General features: G+C 42.1%; 1 pseudogene; it reads left to right on the top strand.

Annotated features, from left to right (window-relative positions):
- Positions 1–4,388: 4,388 nt before the first annotated feature.
- LOC114707739 lies at positions 4,389–4,490 on the top strand (annotated as a pseudogene).
- The last annotated feature ends 4,337 nt before the right edge of the window (positions 4,491–8,827 follow it).

Genomic DNA, 8,827 nt, shown 5'->3' with positions numbered 1-8,827 from the left:
TTTCACAGCTAATTCAGCCTACTCCCTGGCTTTCATATCATGGGTTTTATAAATTACAAGTTTGCCACAGGAATGGTGGAGAGGAAGCAGCAATTTTTCTGGCCCCAGTTCCACCCACAGCGTTAATAAACCCAATTTCCTTTATAAATTTTTGGTCTCCCAGTTTTTTCTTTTAGAATGTGGTAAGCAAGAAACCTGAGAGACCAGTTATACCTACAACAGAAATTCATTCAGCAACACCTCCAGGAAATAGCTTACAGTGTATTAGATGGCTATGTAAACCTGTTTACAAAGCACACAACCTTCATTTGTAATCACATAATGACATGTCCTAGTAACATGTTATCACGTGACTGGTTCAATTCTGTCGTCTTTCAAGGAGCAGAAGAGAAGTAACATGGCATTTGGTTGGGGAGCGGAGAAGTACAAAGAAGTTATAGCTAAACTACTCTTGAGAACTCAGAGAAAGCTTCCTAACAGTGGTAAAGACTTGAGCTGAATCATGGAAAATTAACAGAACACAGGCTGCCAAGTGGAGGAAAGTAATTTTCCTCTAAAGGACAGTTCTAACAAGAAGGATTGACAAATGGTGACAAACCGGTTTCTTAAGCCCTGAGAGAGTATACTAGAAACATATACACCCTGAGAATAATGTCTATATGCTGAGTATGTGCCCCCCAAACATGCTGAAGAGATGGCTCAGCTGTTAAAGAGTGCTTTCTGTTCTTCCAAAGGACCTACATCAGGCTGATCACAGCCAGCCCTTACTCCAGCTCAAGAGGATCTGTTGTTGCCCTTTACCTGCTTTTGGATACAAGAGGTCCTGTCTCAAAAAAGCAAACAAAAAAGCAAGCAAAACTCCATATCCATGTGTGCTTACTTACATATCCATGTGTGCTTGCTTACTTAAACACAGGGTTTTTTTTTTTTTTCTTTTTTGAGACCGGACCTTGAACTTCTGATCTTCTTGTATCCATTTCCCAGAGTGCTCAGATTACAAGCATTCATCAATATAGGTTTGGGGCTGTTTTTAAGGACAGGAATTGCTACACATCTTCTTGAGATTGCCATTCTCATCTGTAACTTAATTACTCTGAAGGGATTTTATTGAGTATGGATTTTATTATAGAGTTAGCATTGTATAAGAATTCAGAGTTTGAAGCCATGTATATTAGTTAGAATTTGATTTTACCTACTATCTTGTAATTCTGAATGAAGTACTTCTCTTTCCTGGATTTATTCATCTATGAAAAGGCAATGCTAAATTCACAGTATTAGTAAGATTTTATAAAGCAAGGCTAATGTTAAATCAATATACAACTGTCAAGACTGAACTGGCTGTTAAAATACAGACATATTTGCCAAGTGGTAGTGTGTGCCTTTAATCTCAGCACTTGGGAGGCAGAGGCAAGCAGATCTCTGAGTTCAAGGCCAGCTTGGTCTACATATCAAGTTCCAGGACAGCCAGAACTACACAGAAACCCTGTCTTGAAAACAAAACAATTAAAATAGAGACATATTTATACATGGATTCATATACACACAGCTCTTCACAGAATATTGCCAACACCACTACACTCCGTGCACTCTGTCCCTTCCTGTGACTCAGCAGTTAACGGGTATCTGGTAGAGGAAAATCCTGTCATAAAAACATCTACAGAATCCCGATTGTCTTAATATTTTGTTTTAATATCATCCAAAAATAGCTAACATAAGTGAAGTAGCTGATACATAACAGGCATTCAAAAAATATCCAAGTGTACCTTTGTCAACTTACCAATTATTCTATAGGTTTAGATAGGGAATGGCCCTTTATGGAGTGACAATCATCTGTTCTGTATGTATTGGGTACTAATGTTATTGCACATCTAATTGTTTGCACTTAGGTGAAACTCAGTGCTTCAGAACTCCAAGATACTGAGACAAAAGGGATCTGTGACTAAGAGAATATGAATTCCTTGGGGACAAAATAAGACTAAGGTGCTGAGGTTGACCTTTCACTGTGGATAAGCAGGAGGCTTAAATGCTAAGCACCAGTGTACCCCAGTGTCTCATGAATTTTTTTTTTTTTCATGGAAGGCAGGTTTTCTGAGTCTGCTTTGATCATATACTCTCTAATCACTGCATGATCCAGTACAGCTTACCAAAGCTAGGGTACCATCCAGGAGTTCTGGAACCTGTAGCAACTTTAATAAGCATGACTCATGACTGGGGAGATGGCCCAGTCAATAAGGTGCTTGCTATGCTAGTGAGGACCTGAGTCCAATTGCCAGCACCCATTAAAAAAGGGGGGGGGGCTGGAGAGATGGCTCAGAGGTTAAGAACACTGGCTGTTCTTTCAGAAGTCCTGTGTTCAATTCTCAGCAACCACATGGTGGCTCACAACCATTTGTAATGAGATCTGGCTCCATCTTCTGGCCTGCAGGGATACATGCAAACAGAACACTGTATGCATAATAAATAAATAAATCTTAAAAAAAAAAAAAGAGCCAGATGCCTGTGGTGGTAATCTAATTGTACTGAAATATTATTTTGATTGTATGTTAATAAATAAAGTTGTCCAGGGGTCAGAGCTATTAGAGCCATAGCAAGAGTGTGGCGGTGGTGGCACACGCCTTTAATCCCATAAGATCTCTGTGTGTTCAGGGATATAGCCAGCATTGGAGACATATGCCTTTAAGACCTAGGGGGCTGTACATTCAGACAGTGACGAGGCAGTCATGTGTTTGGGTTTACAACCAATGAGAAGGCAGAACAACATACTATAAAAAAAACGAACAGACAGGAAGTAGGTCTCTTTTCGCGAAGCTGGGACAGCAGGAGGAAGGGTGAGATTTTAGCTCTGAGCTCTGACCTCTCGGCTTTCTCTTTTACATTGTTTCTGTGTTTCTTAATTAATAAGACGGTTGGTTACATCAATAGATGCCTGTAATGCCAGCACTGGAGAGAACCCTTGGGGCTAAGTGGCCAGCCAGTCTAATTGGTGAGCTCATGGTTTTAGTGAGAGACTCTTCCTCAAAAAATATGGTAGCACTGGCTGTAATAGCACACACCATTAGTCCCAGCAGAAGCAGAAGCAAGTGGATCTCTGTGAGTTTGAGGCCTGCCTGGTCTACATAGAGTTCCAAGACATCTAGGACTTGGTGCCTGATGTCATCTTCTGGCCTCCACATTGCACATACACATTTACGCAATAGAGAATGAGAAAAAGCATAGCTTAAGAATCTCTGATACTTCTTTATCAACAAGAAAGAGGTCTATATGCTCTCTCTGCGAGGCTTCTGTGCCTGGTTCACTAGATATGGTAGAAGTGTTACTGTGATAGTTTCTGAGTCCAGATTTTAGATCTTGTAGTTGTCATTCTCCACCTCTTCCAGTGTTTACTCTCAGAACCAGCCGTCATGTGGTAGGAAGAAATCCAAGCAACTCCTGGTGAAACTCACAGTTCTCGCAGAGCAACTGGACAGAAGCCAACTAGAAAATGATCAGTCGTGTGAATGAGTCTATTGGGAGAAATTAGCTGATACCACATGGAACAAAGATGAGCTGCAACCCAAACTGGAGGTCCTAAGTAAAATTTTTCTTGTAGTCTAACCCATTAACTTTTGCTAAATAGCAATAGATAATAACATGCTCAAAAAGACAACTAGAAATGAAGTATTTTTGTCCAGATTTACCCTTCTTACAAATGACTCCTTGTAAAAACCTCATTACCTCATTATCAAAGCTGATAATGGCTTTGGACTTCTGATCCTTCTATCTCTACCTCTTGAGTAGTGGGATTACAGGCAGGGCTCACCATGCCTCAGCTTAATATGGCCTGTTTTATACTCCTGATACCTCTTTCTAATATGACTGGTTGTCCTTATTTTCAGAAGCCTCTGTCTTAGCTGGATGGTTGGAACCTTCTGAGCTTGGAGTGGACTTTACAGATTTTCAGTAAATTATAACCTACAAGCTAAGGATTGTTTTTATTTACTGTTTTTTTTTTTTGAGACAGGGTTTCTCTGTGCAGCCCCTGGCTATTCTGGAACTCGCTCTGTAGACCAGAGTGGCCTCAAACTCAGAAATTTGCCTGCTTTTGCTTCCTGAGTGCTGGGATTAAAGGTGTGCATCACCACTTCCTGGCTCCTTTTCTAATAAAAAAAAAAAACAAAAACAAAAACAGATATGGTCTAATCCCATTTTTTTTTTCTTTTCTTTTTTGGTTGAGACAGGGTTTCTCTCTGTAGCTTTGCACCTTTCCTGGAACTCACTCTGTAGCCCAGGCTGGCCTCGAACTCACAGAGATCCACCTGACTCTGCCTCCCAAGTGCTGGGATTAAAGGTGTGCGCCACCACCGCCCGGCTTTTTTTTTTTTTTTTTTTTCTTTTTTAACCTTTAAAAATTACATCTATCTGGTGTGCAGTGTCTGCGAACAGCAGCCTCCTTGAGCACGCACACAGCCTGTTGCCTATATGGTTGCTTCTAAGGGACCTTGGGGACAATTTCCCGGTGGCTACTCTCATCTCTGATCTCAGTGTCTAGGCTCCAGACAGGTATGCAGGTTGCCTTTGGGAAGCCTCAGGGTACAGTGAACAGTGTTCACAGTGGCCAGGTCATCATGCAAATCTACCCTAAGCTGCAGAATAAGGAACACGTGTTTGAAGCCCTGCCTAGAGCCAACTTCAATTTCCCGGGCTATCAGAAGACCCACATATTAAAGAAGTGGGGCTTGACCAAGTTTAATGCAGATTAATTTGAAGACATGGTGGTGGAGAAGTCATTCATTCTTGATAGCTATGGGGTCAATTATATCCACAATCACCCTGGACAAGTGGTGGACTCTGAATTGAGGGCTTCTATCCACTATACCCCACCAAATCATGTTCAGTAGTATGTCTCGTGTCCAGTCTAAAACAAGTTACATGTATTTAGTTGTTTATTTTGTGTGTAGCACATATGTAGAGTTCAGAGGACAACTTTCAGGAGTCAGTTCTCACCTTCTACCATGAGTTCTGGGGATGAAACTCAGGTTGTGAGGCTTGGTCGCAGGTACCTTTACCCACTGAACTTTATTTATTTTCCTGAGATAGGGTTTCTCTGCCTAGCCCTGGCTATCAGGCTGGCCTCAAATTCAGAGATCCACTTGCTTCTGCCTTCTGAATGCTGGGATTTAAAGGCATGTGCCACCACTGCCCGGCTACCCACTGAGCATTCTTGATGGCCCTAGACCAGTGGTTCTTAGCCTTCCTAATGCTGCGATTCTTTACTACAGTTTCTCATGCGGTAACCCCCCAACCATAAAATTATTTTCGTTGCTACTTCATAACTAAAACTTTTCAACTGTCACTAATTGTAATATAAGTATCTGTTTTGTGATGGTCTGTGTGGCGATTCCTATGAAAGAGTCACTTGAACCCAAAGGGGTTATGACCCACAGGTTGAGAACCACTGCCCTAGACGAAAGAAGTTTTCATTTCACTCTCTTCCCAGTATAGAGAAAATTGAAGTGCAGGGCTTCATAGTAGTTCTCTTAGGCCAGAGTGAATAATTAGCAGCAATAAGACTTAATGAAAGGCCTCACGCTCTCGGTGAGCTGTTCTTCAACAGTCCTCCTCTCTGTCCTAGTATCACTCAAAAGTGGAGCAGTGCCCCAGACAAGGCACTTACTTTCTATTGGTAACATGAAGAGCATGGACTTAGTTTTGTTTCTTTCGAGTTTCATGTGCTCCATTGTTTCACAGGCTAAGACACAAACTCAGAAGCTCCTAGCTTCTTATTGCTAAAATATCGTTGTGCCGATTTTGGCTTTGGATTTTTTTTTTTTTTTTCTCCCCAAAACAGGGTTTCTCTGTATAGTTCTGGCTGTCCTGGAACTCACTCTGTAGAACGGGCTGGCTTTGAACTCACAGAAATCCACCTGCCTCTGCCTCCTCATAGCTGGGTTTAAAGGTGTGTGCCACCACTGCCTGTTGGGATTTTTTTTTTTTTTAAAAAGCAGGGCCTCCTGTAGCCCAAGCTGACTTGGAACTTGCAATATACAGTTGAAGGTAGCCTTGAAGGACTGCTTTTCCTACCTCTACCTCCCAACTGTTACAATTACAATTGTATATCAAGCTGTCTGGTTTTTATTGTTGTTTTTAGAGATAGAGGGTCTCACTATGTAACTCTGGCTGGTGGCCTTGAATATACAGAGATCTACCTGCCTCTGCCTCCTGAGTCCTGGGAATAAGGGTCTGGCTTCAAACTCATTATCTTTCTGCTTCAGTCTTTGACTTCAGGTTTCTTCTGTAAAATAAAGTTTACTGAACAATAATTATGTTGCTATACATGAGACTTTAGCTATGATAGGGTTCAATAAACAATATATGAAGTGTTGGAAAACGTTAACAACAAATTATTATTAATTAGATTTCTTCTCTAGCAATAATGGGAAAGTCCCATTCTTTCTGCCTTGCTGAAAGAAACAGACACTGTGGAAGTGGAGGAGGAAGGAACTTGAGAGAAGCACGAAGAAGAGCAGAGGAGGGAAGAGGGAGCACAGCAGGCGTCTGTGGGAGGATGCCTGCGCTCCTGATTCCCTCAGCGCCGCTCTCTTCAGCTGTCTAACGTTGAGGATTCCAGCCTCTCTGCAAACCCCACCAATTTTGCCTGTTGAAATTTTTTTTTTTGAGAAAGCTGGAAGTTTAATTAGCTTTCTAACCAACCAAATTCCTGCCATATTTCAATGTTCCTGTGTCATCAAAGAAGCTATTGATTCTGTAATAATTTTTGATTGAGTTGACTTTTTAAAAACTGTTTGAGCCGGGCGGTGGTGGCGCATGCCTTTAATCCCAGCACTTGGGAGGCAGAGGCAGGCAGATCTCTGTGAGTTCGAGGCCAGCCTGGGCTACCAAGTGAGTTCCAGGAAAAGGCGCAAAGCTACACAGAGAAACCCTGTCTCGAAAAACCAAAAAAAAAAAAAAAACCTGTTTGAATTTTAATTGTAATGAAAAAGTTATAGTAATAAACATTTGTGTTTTTACAGACATTATTTCCATTCTGGGGATAAGCTCAATAAAGGTCATATCCTGTTTCCCTTCCTCCCCACAAAAAGGCAAAGAGATAAGAAGGTGAAATGAAGGGAAAAGAGAAGTTGACAGGGAGAATGTAAGAAAGTTACAAATGGGAATAGAAGGAGATGGAAGGGGATAAGTGAGGAAAAACAAAACACAGAAAACAGACCAGGGAGGAAAGGACAGCAGGAGATGTGGAGGCGGCCAGGGAATTTAGGGTGAAGGAAGAAAAGAGTACCAGAAGGAAGAGAAAGTGAGGGTTATCAGAGGGCTAATTACCACCTTCGCTGTCTGTTAGCTATCATTTAAACCTCTGGTCACTGTCTCAAACGCTTCCTTTCTTTCTCAGTCTCAGTTCTAAAAACAGGGACATGCACTCTTCCTCAGCCTTCTAGTCTTACACACAGTCACACCTTGGATGGGCATCACACAAACTCACAGTCTCTGAAATTTCATTTCCCAACATCCTGTACAGACCACCAGCATCTGTGCTGCTAGCTCACTTGATCAAATACCTGCCACTGTATCCGCTTCCTAGTCACTGCTCAAATATCCTGGTTCCTTTCCCTGCCACCTCCCACTACCATCCCACAAATGCCATTATTTGCTTTCCTGTGTGGTTTTGATTAAACATTATCATAAATACCCTCAACTCTCTAGACCTCCTGACCCTCTCTGTTGTACTTACCTTGAAACCTCAACCCTGAAAGAACATAACCATCTGCTTTCTCTGCCTACACTGGAACAATTAAACATCTTCAGTTAATTGAAATCCATGGTCTCAGACCCCAAATGAGCTTTTTGGGAACACCACATTCTCCAGATTTTCCTACCTGTCAACAGAAGTTTGAAGGAAAAGAGGCATTTCTGTGTTAAACATTCTACAAGGCTAACTGATCACAACTTCAGTGATTTTGGAGAGCTGGAATGCTGCAGGTCCAGAGCCAAACTCAGACTATCTTAGCCCCTAAACAGACATTTATCGCCCACCTGTGTGTGACCTAACATTCTTGTGACTATTAGGTAAGTCCTTTTGTAATGTACAAACAGAACCCTAGTTTCCAAACCCAAAGGCTAAGAATGCCATCATATAGCATCTGAGGCCAATAGTAGAGATTACTAGCTTTGCTATAAATCATTTCCACTAACTTTTCTGAAAAAAGCCTTGATTCATAACTTTGTTCTGTTACTATAAAAACTCCATGAAAATGCTATCACTGTTGTCTCCAACTTTCAAAAGTTTGTGTTCATTCAGGCTCAGTTTTTAGACTCTTTATTCTGTTAAGATTTTATCCTAATGGTTGGGATCAGGGTAACAAGGCTATGCTTAAAGGCTTTCACTGTGGCTAGAATATAATCTAAATGCTTTTCCATAACCGGCTCAACTCTCCATTTATCACTTTTCATTTCCCTATAGAGCCCTAGCCTTCCCACATGCCCTCCTCTCGGTGGGTCACTGCATCCTAGTCTCTGCTCTTTCCAGCCCTCATGTCTTGGTTCCAAGGTCACCTCTTCAGAGGCCTTCTCTGCAGATCTCAACCAACTGTTCTTGTTTTCCTCTTGGTTTCCTTCCCAACAGTGCGGTTGTTCCTACTGATTCACCTGTCTGCCTATTCAGTTCAGCCGCTTCTCGTGGGAAAGGGAACTCCGAGGGACAGAACGACAGATCAAGCTAAGAACCCACACCGAAAAAAATCCCGGCTCTCCTGCTACATCAGGAAGGACCGGAACCGCGAGCGGAAGCTGGCGCCTTGCAGGATGCCCCGCCCCTTCCGGTCGCGGCGGCCGG

The sequence above is a fragment of the Peromyscus leucopus genome, chromosome 2 (genome assembly GCF_004664715.2).
Source record: "Peromyscus leucopus breed LL Stock chromosome 2, UCI_PerLeu_2.1, whole genome shotgun sequence".
Classification (NCBI taxonomy): Eukaryota; Metazoa; Chordata; class Mammalia; order Rodentia; family Cricetidae; genus Peromyscus; species Peromyscus leucopus.
Note: the sequence above shows the minus strand (reverse complement) of the source record. Positions and strands in the feature narration are given on the sequence as shown.